The following is a 14,994-nucleotide window of genomic DNA, read 5'->3' on the forward strand; positions in this document are numbered from 1 at the left end:
AAAAGTTCTATGGTAATATCAGATGTTAACTATAGTAGAAACTGGGTGGGAGTATGTGGCAATTATCTAAATCATCATAGTACCTTTTCTGTAAATCTAAAACTACTCTAAAACAAAAAGGTTTTTTAAGTATAGGACAAGTTGGAGAAATAGTAAGAAATCTGGCATGGTTAGAGTATCAAATAATAAAAACAATAGAAGTAAATGAGGCTTGAAAGTATTTGGGATCAGATTCTAGGAGCTTTGTAAACTGCATAAATTATAAACCCTAGGCCAACAGGAGCTTAAATAAGTTTTTTTTAGTCTCACAAAAAAAAGCGGTCTAGGCATAGGCTGTACTAAGCAGGTAGAAAAGTTCTTACTTTCACCAACATTAGCACATAGTTTTTGTCTTTCATTTTCATAAGAGAAAAATGCCACATTGCAACACCATCCTTGCAGGAAAAAGTAAAGAGTGAGAAGCAAAGGGCCAAAGGAGCTGGAGAGTTGAATCTGTCCCTTTTAAAGAGCTTTCCCAGAAGCACCCAGTGAACTTCCACCTTTTCTCATTGGCCAGAATAGTTCACATGGACATTTCTAGCTACAGGAGAGTCTGGGAAGGTTGGTATTTTTTACTGGGCACAATGCCTCCCCAATAAAATAAGTATGCTACTTGTAAAGAATAAAAGATGAATATAGAGAACTTAAGTAGTGGTATATTTACATAGGCTGAGAGAAATCACTTCTATTTGGTTCTATGGGCACTATGAGTTTCATACATTTTTAAGCAAAGAGATAACATGATCACGTGTATGATTTTAAAAGATTACTCTGGCCACATTAGCCGTAAAGTAGAAGAGCACTACTTAATCCTTTTTGGGTCAAAAAGTTCTCTGAGCGTCTCATGATCACTACAGATTCTCTCCTAGGGGAAAAAATTATACATATGCACAAAATTTTCTAAGTAATTATAGGGTGGAATTTGAACTTTCTAAAGTTCACAGACAGCAGGGAAAAAAAAAAACTTGTGGCAAAGATGCAGATGCAGAGGGCAGAAGGATAGATCAGAAAGCTTCTGATGTTGTCTGAGGAGAGAGATAATATGGGCTCAACCAGGCAGGTAGTCATAGAAACCAGGAAAATGGATTAGACAGATAATCTGAGCTAGAAACAGCACTTGGTGCTTAATTTGATTGACTAATCAAACTGGTTTGAGAGAACCAGAGAAGTCAAAGTCTACTAATCATTTGTTTTAACTTAATCTTTATTGTAGTTTTTCCATTACCATTTCATCCCCTTATATTCCCCTCCCCTCAGCAATCACCACATTGTTGTCCATATCCAGGAGTACTTTGTCTCTCTTGTTCAGCTCTCAGCAGGCTTCCAGTCACTTCCCCCGCTACCTATAAGCAAGTTGAGCCCTTCTGGTGCTGGTTCCCAGGTGGGTAGGCTTTTGTATGTTGTAAGACCCCATGGGTCTCTCCAATGAGCTCTCCTCTGAGGCTGTGAGTTTCTCCCACCACCGCAACCCCCACATATTTTTACAGCCAGAGGTTTTGAGGCTTCCTTTTCCTGCACTGGAACCCTGGGTTGCATGGCCTGTCTCGCTCCACAGTTGTTCCTCCCAGTTTATCCACATACAAATGTGGGACTGCCAGCTGCTGCCTCATCTGCCCAGTCCTTCAGCCAGCTGCAAGCTTGTTGTGTGTCCTCTTTATCCTAGCTGCCCATCTCCACCCCTCCTGCCAGTCTGGATGAATATTTCTTCTTAATTCCTTGGTTGTCAGACTTCCATACAATTTGATTTTCTGGAAGTTCTGGTTGATTTTTGTTTTTAAATTTGTTGTTGTCCTTCTTTTTGTTGTGTGAGGAGGCAAAGTATTTCTACCTACACCTCCATCTTAGCTGGAAGTTTGGCTGCTTCTTTGTATTTTCCGCCTTAGTGATTGAACTAATCAGCAGTTAAACTGATCAGTTGTTAAGCTAATCAAGCAGTCCTCAGCAGCCAGGCTTAAGCTTCACAGGGTGGGGCAGAAAAATTCTTGCTGGTGGAGCTATTGCTACCCCTCAGGCTGATGCCACTTGGAGAGGAGTGCTCTGCCAGAGAGAGGTGGCTTCCACTGTATAGGGAATGACTCAGCACTGGGATCCTGGAGACAGTTCCTTCAGGCCTCTCCCAGAGCTGCCAACCCTGGACTCTCCTCAAGAGTCTCTAGTCTGCTCTGCCCTCCCTCTGCTTGAGCCCAGGTTAAGTGGCTGCAAATGAAATTCTATGCTTTGGCCCTTTTAAAAGGCTCTATGCTTCTTCCGCCATCTCTTCTTGGCAAAGAGAAACCCTACTGCTTTTCATAGCTGGATGTTTTCTGGGTTCCTTTCTGGCTCTGGTGCTGCAGGCTGGAGAGCCCACTTGGGGTTTAGATCCCACACTTCTCAGAGCTACTGATAATATCAATCCAGAACTTCAGATGCCACCCATGGGAGCCCAGCCAGCCCTCTTGCACCTTCTCTGCACTGCCTACCAGTCTTGTTGTGATGAAGTGGTTTCTTCTGTCTGTCCTTTGTTATGATGCTTCTTTCCAGCTAGTGCTCAGTTGGTTACTGTGAATGATTTCTCTACGGTTTAGTTGTAATTCCAGATTGGTCTTGGGAGGTTAGTGTAGCTTCCACTTACTCCTCCACTATCTTGGATCTGCCATTACTGAGCATTTTTGTCTTAAATAACTTAAAGGATGGTTATTGCTAGCAATGAAACAGGGGCTATGGGAAAAAGTTAATGGGACAGATCAGGAGTTTGTATAATACCTGTAGTAGATCCAGGTTCAAACATACAGCAAGCAAAATGAATTGCAGGCCTGCCCTCCATTAGAGAGGTGGGGCTGGGCTGTAGAGGAAGCAGTGGCAATCAGCACATACCAAATGCCCACCAACATAGTCATCTTCAAGATGTTCTGAATTGGTGGATTCTCTTCTATATTCAGTTCCAAACTATTTCAAACATGATGGTAGATTTCTTCAACATAAATACCTTTTAAAAAATTATTATGTGACATATAAGAAAGAAAAGCCTTCCTTCTCTAATTTCAGCCTTGAAATAAGTTAGAATTTGCTCTCCCTGGGAAACAATGAACTTTACATGTCCAAAGTCAAATTGACATCATAAGCTATGAATATAATGATCTTATAATTGCTCTTAAATGATGCTTGAGCAAAGCTATGTAGCATAAGTTAGTGTAAACATGAAGACTAATTCAAAGTCATTTTGGAAGGCGGTATAACATGGTGGTTAATAAAACAGGCATTGACAGACAAGAGGCAGAACTAGGTAGGGCTCTCAGTTTCAATTGTGACTAACAGTGTTGATCTTGGGAAGTTTACCAAACCTCTCACAGCCTCTGTGAGAATTAAATAAGAGATAATATTTATCACATAGTAGGTCCTTGAAAAAAATACTAACTCATAGTAGTAGCAGGAAAGTAATATTAGTATTAATGTTTGCCTACTTAGCTTCATGTGTATCATAATTCTATACCATACTAAGTTTCTTGAATTATTGTAGTAGTGTTTTTAGTTTTATAGTTGCTCATCAACTTGCCAAGACTGTATTTTATAGTCAATGAGTAATAAAACATTGAGTCAGTTTATTTTGTCACCAGTTTACAACTTTAGGAAAAAACAAATAAAAATAAATAAATAAATAAATAAATAAAATATAAAAACTTAAAAAAGTAAGTCACTTATTTATTTTTATTTATTGGTTTTTCAGATGGCTGGAATTTTTAAACCCTTGTTTTGAGAGAAATAGTCATTTTTAAAGCATTTATTTTTCTCATCTTTGTAGGAAAACATGACTTTCCTAATAATATCTGATAGGATTCCAAAAGGAAGCTAAGGTGATACCCATTGTGATGTCACAGACTTCCTGCAAAAATTTAAATGAATGTTCCAGGCCAATCAAAAAGGAATGCTGTAGACAAGATTACAAGGTTTGTAAAACATCAGCAAAAACAAATCCTAACCATTTAAAAGATGACATTTGATGGAAGCACAATGAAATTAGCTTTCTTTGTAACAAAAAATTTAGGGGCAGTTACCTTGCAAGAAAAGAAAGAAAATGTAATTAATTAATGCCAGTGATTGTTGTCCATAATGAAAGAGACACAATGTGCAGCAGCCATTCACCACATTTGGCACATGCAAATGTGCCATTCACCACATTTGCATTTAATTTCAAAGACACTTCTCATGCAAATACACCCATTTTATTTTAGGTTATTAGTTAGGTGATAAATTGAAACCAAGAACCTTGAAAAGAGCAAAGAACATTTCCTTCTAGTTTCTTTCACATACAGATTGGTGTCTTAGCTGTTGGGAAGCTAAAACTGTTGATAATTTTGACCTTGAGATGAGTAATTGAAAGAGAAATTAATTATAAATCTTGAGTGTCAACAAATAATTCTAATATATAATTGATTTCAAAGACTGAGATCAAAATAGAGCTAGAATTAAAAGCCACTCAATAACTGTGAAGTGTGGGCATCTGAGTTTCAGATTCATTTTCTGCAAAGTGAAAATATAATGGCAGGGCTTGCCCAGTAAACACATTCTTAGGGTTAAATGAGATCACATCTATCATACTCTTAGCACAGGACCTGAAAAGATATAAGATATGAACAAATAGCTCTCTTTGTAATATTAGCCGTCTTTGCAAATAATTAGCAAATACTCCTCAGTGGCTGCTAGAGGAGAAGTAAAATTTATCCTCTACCTTGTAGGATCTTTGGCTGGGCCTGAGAATTAAACTGACATAAAACATATTAACAGGAGAATAGCATAAAAATTTTATTTAGTAACTTTTATGTATACATGGAAGACTTCACAAAAAAATTGAAGACCAAAAGAAACATTTAGGGTCCAAAGAGTATTTAAATTGTGAAAACATGACAAGACAAAGGGGTTTGGGCTAGGGCAGTTAATCATGAAAAAATAACTACGGAAACTAACTAGTTAGTTTAACAAAGTCTGTTTGCACTGATTTCTCTCAGCCTCAGTTCCCCACCTCTGGTGATAATTTTTTTTTCCTCCTAATACAGAGAGAACACCTTTTACAGGAAAGTTGTAACTCCTGCTTTCAAGAAGAATAAGGAAGATCAGCAGGCCCTTCTTACATCTGCTATTCTTCAAGTGTCTTTAACTTAAAATAATCAATATGCCAAAAGGGCATGTTTTGGGGTAGCATGTTATAACATCCCACACTGCCTTCACATGCTTGAGGCAGAACCCAGGTCAAAGGCAATAAAATAAGAACTTTTATTACATCTATCTTACTGATGAGGAAACTGAGATATAGAGAGCTTTACTTGCCCCAGGAAACAGAACCAGAATCTGATCCAAACTTCCTTTGACTTTAGAGCAGTTCTTCACAATAATCAATGACTACCTCTTTTAGAAGGGGCATGAGGGTCATCAGAAGATACACACCTCAGTGCCCACAAAATATCCATGGTAGTGAAGAAGGGGTGGATTTGAGTAAGGAATGAGCTATCAGAAGATATTCAAAACCCTCTCTACAAACCACTTCACCACAATGACAGCTGACACGGTCCTCATGGGATCAAAGATCATCACCCCCAAAGGTCAAATGACCTTCATCCCCAAAGATGTATAGCAGTTGAATCCTGGGGAGGAGTAGGGAGGACTATGAAGAAAAAGCAGGGCTGGCTGCAACTGAGCCTACTCCTAGCCCAAGATGGAGAAAAGAGTAGTATTTCACATTGGAATAACCATTGCAATACATGAACTTCATTGAGATTTTTTTTCTCAAACCATATTTTTATCTGGTTACAAAAGTAATACTGACACATTATAATAGACTTAAATATACAAGTAAAAAGCAGAAAATAAGTCACATAAGAAAACTACCAAACACAACCACATTTAACAGTCTGATGCATTAATTTGTTTTGTTTTATGTAAATACATATATTTTAAAAGCAAAAATTGACAGTATGCTCTTCTTTCCATTTTGAACCTGGTTTTCAGGTAATATTTTGTTCACATTTTCCCAAAACCTAAGTGTTCCCTTTCCAATTCCATGAGATCTCACTTAATGGCTATAAGCACTGTACTCCCTTTTGTGCATGCATTAAGACTTATTCAGTTTCCAATTCTGAGATGTCAAGGTGGTTTCTAGCTTTTTATTACTATAAACAAGTCTTCCAGTGCAAACGTATTTGTCCTAATCATGATAATTTCCCAAAGATAAATTCCTACAAGTAACTGCTAGGCCAAATTACATGCTTGTTTTTCTAATTTTTAAGGCTTTCAATGAATACTGCCAAAATAATCTGCACAAACAATGCACCGATATAATCCCACAATGTATGAGAATGCTGTCTTTAAAAACAAGGTACAAAAAGCTACTGAATTACTGAATGCAAACAGTTCTGTTAATGAAGTTTAACAATCAAATGCTAGATTAAAGCAAGAATAAGTTTAACCTTCCTCTCTATAGCCATCTCTCCATCCTCCTCCTGACATCATCTTCTCAAGAGGACAGCTTTATAGTTTTACCTTATCTGGGAAGAGCTTTATCTGTGCTTCCATTCTAAATGATATCTCGGCTGGATAGGGTAATGTAGGTTGGAAGTCCTAGCTTATCATCACTTTGAATACTTCTTGCCAGTCTCTTCTAGTCTGCAAAGTTTCTTTTGAGAAATCAGCTGACAGTCTTATGGTAACTCCTTTGTAAGTAACTGTTTGCTTTTCTCTTGCTGCTTTTAAGATTCTCTCTTTATTTTTAATCTTTGGCATTTTATGATGTGTCTTGGTATGGTCCTCTTTGCATGCATCTTGTTTGGGACTCTATGCTTCCTGGACTTGTACATTTATTTCCTTCACCAAATTAGGGAAGTTTTCTTTCTTTATTTTTTCAATTAAGTTTTCAATTTTTTGCTCTTTCTGTTCTTCTGGCACCCCTATGATTTAGATATTGGAATGTTTGAAGATATCCCAAAGACTATCCTCATTTTTTTAAATTATTTTTTCTTCTTTCTGTTATGATCGAATGCTTTTTTCTTCCTTATGTTCCAAATTATTGACTCGATTCTTGACTTCATCCCTCCACCCTCATCACCAAGTCATTATTACATGAATGTTAAAGGGAATTATATAAGAAAAAAACAGAAGATAAAACTATGAACATTAAAATGGCAAAAAAAATTCACTACTATCAACAACTAAATCTAAAAAACAAACTAAGCAAACATGAACAAGAACAGAGTCATAGATATAGAAATCATTTGGACGGTTATCAGTTGGGAGGAGGAAGAGGAGAATGGGGAAAAGGTGCAAGGATTAAGAAGTACAAATTTGTAGGTGCCGAACAGACAGGGGGATATTAAGAACAGTATAAAAAATGTAGAAGCCAAAGAATTTATATGCATGACCCATGGACATGAACTAAGGGGGGGCAGATTGCTGGAAAGAATGGGAGTAATGGGTAGAGGGGGACAAAGGAGGAAAAATTAGGACAACTGTAATAACATAATCAACAAAATATATTTTAAAAACAAAAATAAAAGCATTATTTTGATTTAAAAAGACAAGGACAGCCCTAAACTCTATCACTGGTTTATCCAGGAAACAATGGTGCCCACTCCCTACATGCATCCCTGGATGCTGCTGGCTAGATTTTATCTAACTTTGTAAATTCTTATAATTTTAAAGAAGTGATTGCTTTCTGGGCTGCTGACCCAAGGGAACATTCTTTTGAAGTAAAAAGATCTAATAACATGTAAAACGACAGTACACAGGCAAATCACCTATCAACTCAGATAATCTACCTTTCTGAAAAACTACTTAACACTATATAAAAGTTTACTCCTCAAATCCCAATAGGGTTGACTTATTTAGGTTCCTTTAGTCATAAGAAAGGCTCATTGATCCTGAAAACCTAAAATCCAGGGATTATAATAAGGAAAGATTGGAAGCTACTGATAAAGTAAGTAGTTATTGGAGTTCATGATCAATTCAGTTCCAGTCTGTTGGAGAAAAGCTAATTTATGGCAGAAAACCATGATTAATTTCAGAATAAACAACATTAGGACTCAAGTGAGTTATGAGTTACTGGAGAGGGAAAGCACATTTAGTAGAACATGACTTATTCAGATATGTAATTTTTTCCTTAGCTCAGTAAAGTTGTATGGCAAAAATGCCAGAAACAGCTTTGTAATTGGAATATGCAATTTAAAATAAGTAAAGATTACTCCCAGGTAGTTTATTGCTTTAACTACATTGAGGCACGGCCCTGTAGCAGACACCATAATGACTCTCATTTCATTTTTGGTTTGTGCCAAATATCTTCAGTTAGTTTTGCTTTATTGGCTTCATGCAATTTATTGCAGCACTAGAATGCGATTGTAATGCAACTAGTATTTTAGTTTTATCTTCCACTGGTAATTTTTCTTCTTTATGGTGACTATACTGTCTGCATTAATACAAGCCATGGAAATTATACAGTGTGGAACCTTGTTTTCGGCAGCTCCCTTTCTCATGAGGAGCAGAACCATAAGTGCCAAGTCCCACAGCACGATGATGGCCAAGTGTGTGCCAGGAGAGAAACAACAACATAAATAACAGCATTTACAACTCAATAAAGTGATTTATTTGACTAAGAATTACTAGATAGCCTAATTTTCCCATGATTGAAAAAAGGGTGAAATGTCCTTTAAGATCTTCTATTTCTAAGTAGTATTCAAATAAATCCCTGGAATGGAAACCCACGATCAAGGTGATAGCATTTGGGGAAGACCAGAACACTTCAGATATTCTTCAAAAATATATTTATTTAGCCTGGTGCATTTACTGATTTGACCAACTTCATAATTCCACTATAATCTGCTAGGGAATTATGTAACTATTTCCAATTTTCTGAAAGTTAGCTAAGTAATGGGCTAGATAGGATTTTACCTAGAAATAGAGCAGATCAATGAGGTACTTTGTTACTAGAAGGGCAGTTTCCTATGAGAGAAAGAGAACTGAGTCTTCCAGTCCTGAGAGCTCCTTATTCCAGGCACCTTTGTGGAACTGTACAAGAAAGGGGCCAAATGAAGTCAGATTAGTCATTTGGGACCAACTGAAACATATTTCTCAACCATGTCCTTGCATCCTGCTTAAATTTTGCCATGAATAATTTATCCCATAGATTAAGGTATATATCTTTAAGAGTCCCCTGTTAAAATCCAGAATTTCTGGGAGAAGTAACATAGCAAACTATTATCATTCATTACTTTTTAATAAAATGAGCTTACCAAATTGATATAAAAACACAGCAGAGACATACTGCAATTGCATATGGGATAGTTATATTTTCATGTGGAAAAGGTAAAGTAGAAAACATTAACTCTGCATGCAATAATCTCAGGTATCACAGAGCAATGGAGGTTCAGACACAGTGAGGAAATAGCCCAGAATAGTGGACACCAGTGAACAGGAATGTCAGGAAATCATGGGAGGTTACAGAATGGGAATATAAAAATGCTTCATAAAAAAAAAGTGTAATAAAAACATAGTAACAAGCAATGGCGAGTATGTGGAGAAATTGAAATCTTCATGCATCACGAGTGGGAATACAAAGCGATACAGCCACTGTGGAAAACAGTCTGGCAGTTCCTCAAAAGGACCCCACAATTCCATTCCTAAACATATACCCAGGATAATTGAAAACATATGTCCACACAAAAGCTTCTACATGAATGTTCATAGTAATTAGAGAGGGGTGGAATTTGCCACCCTTAAATATCTTTGGTGTAAGGACTATTTTAGGCTTATTAATTTTAAGAAACTGCAAACATAGGAATCTTCTAAAACAAAGTTATCCTTTTGTATTTGCATTTACATTTGCAAATGTAAATGTAAGGGAAATCTCCATTTGTAGGGTGTTTCCCTCACTGTACTTAGGAGGATGGGATCAACCTTATCTCTAGAAAGTCTTGTCAGTACAAAAGGCAAAGACTTAAATATTTAGGCAACAACCTTACCCTTGTTTGTCAGGCTTTTCCTGATAACCTCCCATAACTGACTGCCCACCCCCAAATCGTCTATCTTTAGCTGAAGAAGTTATTTAAGGCAAGGGCTTCCATCATTTCAGAGAGTATTCAGTTTCCTGGGTCTCTCCCATGTACACACATTATTTAAACCTTTGTGTGTGTTTTCTCCTGTTTATCTGTCTTATGGTGGTTTAATTTATTAGGCCAGCCAAAGACCCTACAAGAGTAGGAGAAGTTTTTTCTCCCAAGATCCATAATAGCTAAAAAGTGGGAAAAACCTAAATATTCCTCAACTAGTGAAAGGATTTATGTAACAATGTATGTACCAAAATAGGATATCCAGACAACAGAATATTATTTAACAGTAAAAAGAAATGAAGTACTGTACTGATACACACTACAACATGGATGAACCTTAAAAAATATGATGCCCTGGCTGGCATAGCTGAGTGGATTGAGCACGGGCTGGGAACCAAAGTGTCCCAGGTTCGATTCCCAGCCAGGGTACATTTCTGGGTTGCAGGCCATAACCCCCAGCAACCGCACATTGATGTTTCTCTCTCTTTCTCTCTTTCTTTCTCTCTCTCTCTCTCTCTCTCTCTCTCTCTCTCTCTCTCTCTCTCTCTCTCTCTCTCTCTCTCTCTCCCCCCCTTCCCTCCCTAAAAATAAATAAATAAAATCTTTAAAAAAAATATGATGCTAGGTAAAAGAAACCACTCACAAAAGACCACATATTATATGATTCCATATAGATGAGATGTCCAGAATAGGCAACCAATGGATACAGAAAGTAGATTAACAGTTGCCTGGGCTGGGGGGCAGGGGAGGTGGGGAATGACTGCTAAAGGGCATGGGGTTTCTTTGGAGGAGATGGAAATGTTCTAAAATTAGATTATGGTGATGGTTGCACAACTTTGTGAATATACTAGAGAACATTGAATTGTATCCTTTAAGTGAATAAATTAAATGCTATGTATATCATATCTCAATAAAGCTGTTTTAATAATTAATTGTACCTCAAGTTGAGCTAGGTTTCTATTCAGTACCATTACTTGTATTTCTAGTTAACTTCTAATATATCCTGGAAGAGCAAATAAATGGATAACCTAAAAATTAAGAATGTGAAGAATATGAACCCAAAAACCATATAGAACTGGATTTGAATTGGAGCTGCATCATTTTTTGCACCTTTGAGGGAGACAGATTGCTAAGACCAAGACTGTTGGCTCTTGCCCTGGCCAAGCACCAAGTACTGCCCCCAACCTATGGGCTACTCTATCATACTGTCAGTAAACACTTACCTCTTTCAAATAAGTTCTAGGTTTGAAGTTTCCATAAATAACATTCTCACATCCAAAGGATTAAAAACACCACCCAATCACTCATTAGAGACAGATTAAACATATTTCTGAATGTCATCCAACACACCTGAGCCATCAGAATGGTGATCTGATCACTTAGTTTGAATGCCAGGGAAGAAAAACTACAAACAACAAAATTAGGGGATGGACATCACAGTTGGAATACATAGGAAGCATATAGATATTCTTCAAGTTCAAAGCCTCTTATAAACAATTTTACTTGCCAAAAATTTACTTTTAATAAAATTTGGATTTATCTTTAACAGATTTGGTGCCATAGCTGTCCATAACATGACAGGAAATGTACAAAAACAAAAAACTACTGACAACTGAGAAAGTCTTTTGGAGCAAGCAGTCCAAACATGACCTCTCCATATTTCATTGATTCCAGAATTCTCTGCAGCTGGGTGTAGAAAACTCCTCTACAACCACACATTTCATTATCTTTAAGACAAAGTGTAGATGTTTACCTCAATTCTTACTGAAAATTTGACACAAAATGACTCTTCAGATTATAGATCCCTCACACTGAACATAAAATGGAGTTTACTCAACCTTCAAAAAGAGCTTTCTGTCATCTGCCAATGATTACAGACTCATTAATTTGCTGGGCTTATTCTCAGATTTCCATATTATCTTTCTTCTCAGCAAGCCTCCTAGCCAACAATCTTGCATGAAGAACCAATAAGTTTTAGGTATAACTTACACACAGGTACAAATCTATACTCTACTTCTTGCATATGATAAATCTTCTGAGGAGTTACTTATCAATAATGAAGACTTTTTATTAGTCTATCACCAGCCTTTGGTTCTGTGAACAGGGACTGTCTTTGCACTAAACTTGATGATCTTGGCAAAAATCCAAGATGACTATCATGGCCTAAAACCTGTATTGCAATACTATTTCCGGAATCAGATTGGCTAGGAATGATCTTAGGCCAAACAAAATTCCATTTTAAACAGAATAAAACAGGGCTTTCTGAATCCTACTTCACATTAACTTCTATATATGACAGCTCGATACCCATTTCAGATGCATAGGATGCTTGCCCTCCCACTATAGTTAAAAGAGAGACGGAAAATGGGAGATGGAGAACTGGGGTGAAGGTTTACAACAGGAAGAGCCTTAAGACCCAGCTCAACTGTTGGTTAATCATTGTCAAAAAGAGCAGTTCAAATTCAGCTATGCCAAAAAGAAATGATTGATTTGAGTAGGAATCTGTCAATGTTCAAATGAGTAATACTACAGAGCTCAACTCATCAAATTATTATGTGCCATAATTTGAGGGTATGATTTTTAGGTAATTCATTCTGATGGGCCTGTCAGGTGACTATGCCTCCAAAGAGGCTTCAGCAGGGACTTCCTGCTGGCCACCTCATATCCCAGAAGCCAACTAGAACCACTGCCTTCTAATTTTCCTTACCAACATGCTTTCTTTCTGGTTTTATGAAAACTTCTTCAGACATTCAAAGTATGTTCCTATACTTATTAGGAAGATATTTTCTTGTTTACAGGATCTCTTGTGGCTTACTACCATGCAAACGTGAGAAAACTCTTGCATCAGGGAGAAAATACAGGCTTTTTCCAGCTCTCTCCTGAATAAAAAGGCATCTTTGTTAACTGGGATCTAAAATACTTATCTATTGCTTCCTTAGATAACAACACAATAGACCTATGTTTGAAAGCTCATACACTGAAACTGAATCTGCATGACCAACCAGGAAAGAAAGATTCCCTGTTTGTTTGTATGCTTGTCTGTTATTTGATGGATATTAAATAGCTCATAGAATCGCCATGAGGTGGAGAATCAGGTTTGAGTTTCAACTTCCAGGAACAATCCCCAAAGTGGCACCATAGAACTGAGTGGATGAGGAAAGCCACTTTGCCACAACTGCTGCTGCCACCTGTCCTGAGAAAGATCTACATCCCTGCCTCCTTATACCTGTGGGCCCAAAGTTCGAGTGACATGGATAAAACCAATTGGCAGAGCCCAAATCCCATGGCCTAAATCTCAACATGAGCTTATAAATCCCCATTTTTTTTGGATTAAGCTAGTTTCAGTTGAATGTTTTGTTGTTTGCATCAGAAATCATCCTCTCTACTGCCCTTAAACTTTTTCAAGAGAATCAAGGTTAGTGGAGAAATTGGATAAAAGGATTGAAATCCCTATAAAAATCTTCAGCTGATTAGAAGAATGGATCATCTATTTAGAGTTTCAGGTGGTGACCTGAGAGAAATCAAAATCCCAAGCTGACACCATTTTTAGGAATGCAGTCCAAGTTTACAACCACTTATAGATTGCAGAAACCACATACTGAAAATGTAATATACACACTACCTTGGAACTCGTGAATTTTGAAGAACAAACATGGAACCACCTGGTTGGAACACTTCTGAAACCTAAGGTCATGGGTCACACAAAGAGAATCCATTCCTATTCAAGATGAACTCTCAGTAAAAAATTGTTTAACAAGTTGAGATTCAATGTTAATAGATAGAGGATTCAAAGTAAGTTGTGAGGTAGATTTCCATACAGAAATTTCAAAGGAAGTGGTCAGGAACTAGTTAGATGAGTCTTAAACTCTCCTACACATCAGTATTGGTGAACAATTTCTTTGGCGAAATGTGCCAAGACCCACTGTACACAATGGGGAGAAAAAGATAGAGAAAGGTAAGAGCAGACATCAGGGACTAGGGTCCATCTCTCACCTGAGAAAGCTAATGTGCAAGAAACAGCCTAGTAGGTTGGGAACAGATGTTCTGGGATTGGTCTGCCGTCTAGAATGTGTTGGGGCAAAAGATGTGTGTTTCCCATGTATTGGATGTGGGCCTTGGAGGAGGGAGTTTGCCAAGGGGTGTAAAATATAAGGTTCACCAAGAGGTGTAAAAAGGTCTCAGCAGAGATAAACTGAAGATATCATCAGATCCTAGAACCTGTGAAAACTGAAGGAGATGGCTGAAGTCACGTTCATCATCCAGATGAAGCAAATGTTAGGCGGATGGAAATGGAAGTTGTGGAAGAATCCACAAACACACCCAAGGAAAACAAGTCAGCTTTAAACACAGAGCCATCTAATGGCAGTACCAGTCAGTTAGGGATGTTCACCTCTTCTTATTTTTCCTCCAGCCCAGGGGGAACAAAAACAATTCTCAGTGAACTAGCAGAAAAGGACTAGGGAAATAAAGAACCCAATCATACCCCACTTTCCAAAAATACCTGCAGGACAGGGACAAGATTTTTGTTTTTAATAAAAATTGAAGTGCTGATTATTACATGGGACTGGAGATATGTATATAAATTTGAGACTGCTTTCAATGTAAAGTGACTACAAAGTTTTAAATTCTTAAAGTATAAAAATGGCACTGAGCTTGTACAAGTTTGCATCCAAAGGCATGAAAAAATTAGTCCAACTGAGAACATTTTAAAAGGTGGCAGAAATAAAAATAAAATTGCTTACTGACTACATAGTTGTTTAAAGTACTGGTTATTTTTACAATTCACATGAGAAAACCAATTCTTGAAAGAAGAGACAACAAAAGCAACAATTTATAGAAATGTACACCTTTAATAAATTTAGATGGTATATTACTTTTTAAAAAAAATCCT

This window comes from Phyllostomus discolor, chromosome 3 (assembly GCF_004126475.2).
Source record: "Phyllostomus discolor isolate MPI-MPIP mPhyDis1 chromosome 3, mPhyDis1.pri.v3, whole genome shotgun sequence".
NCBI lineage: Eukaryota > Metazoa > Chordata > Mammalia > Chiroptera > Phyllostomidae > Phyllostomus > Phyllostomus discolor.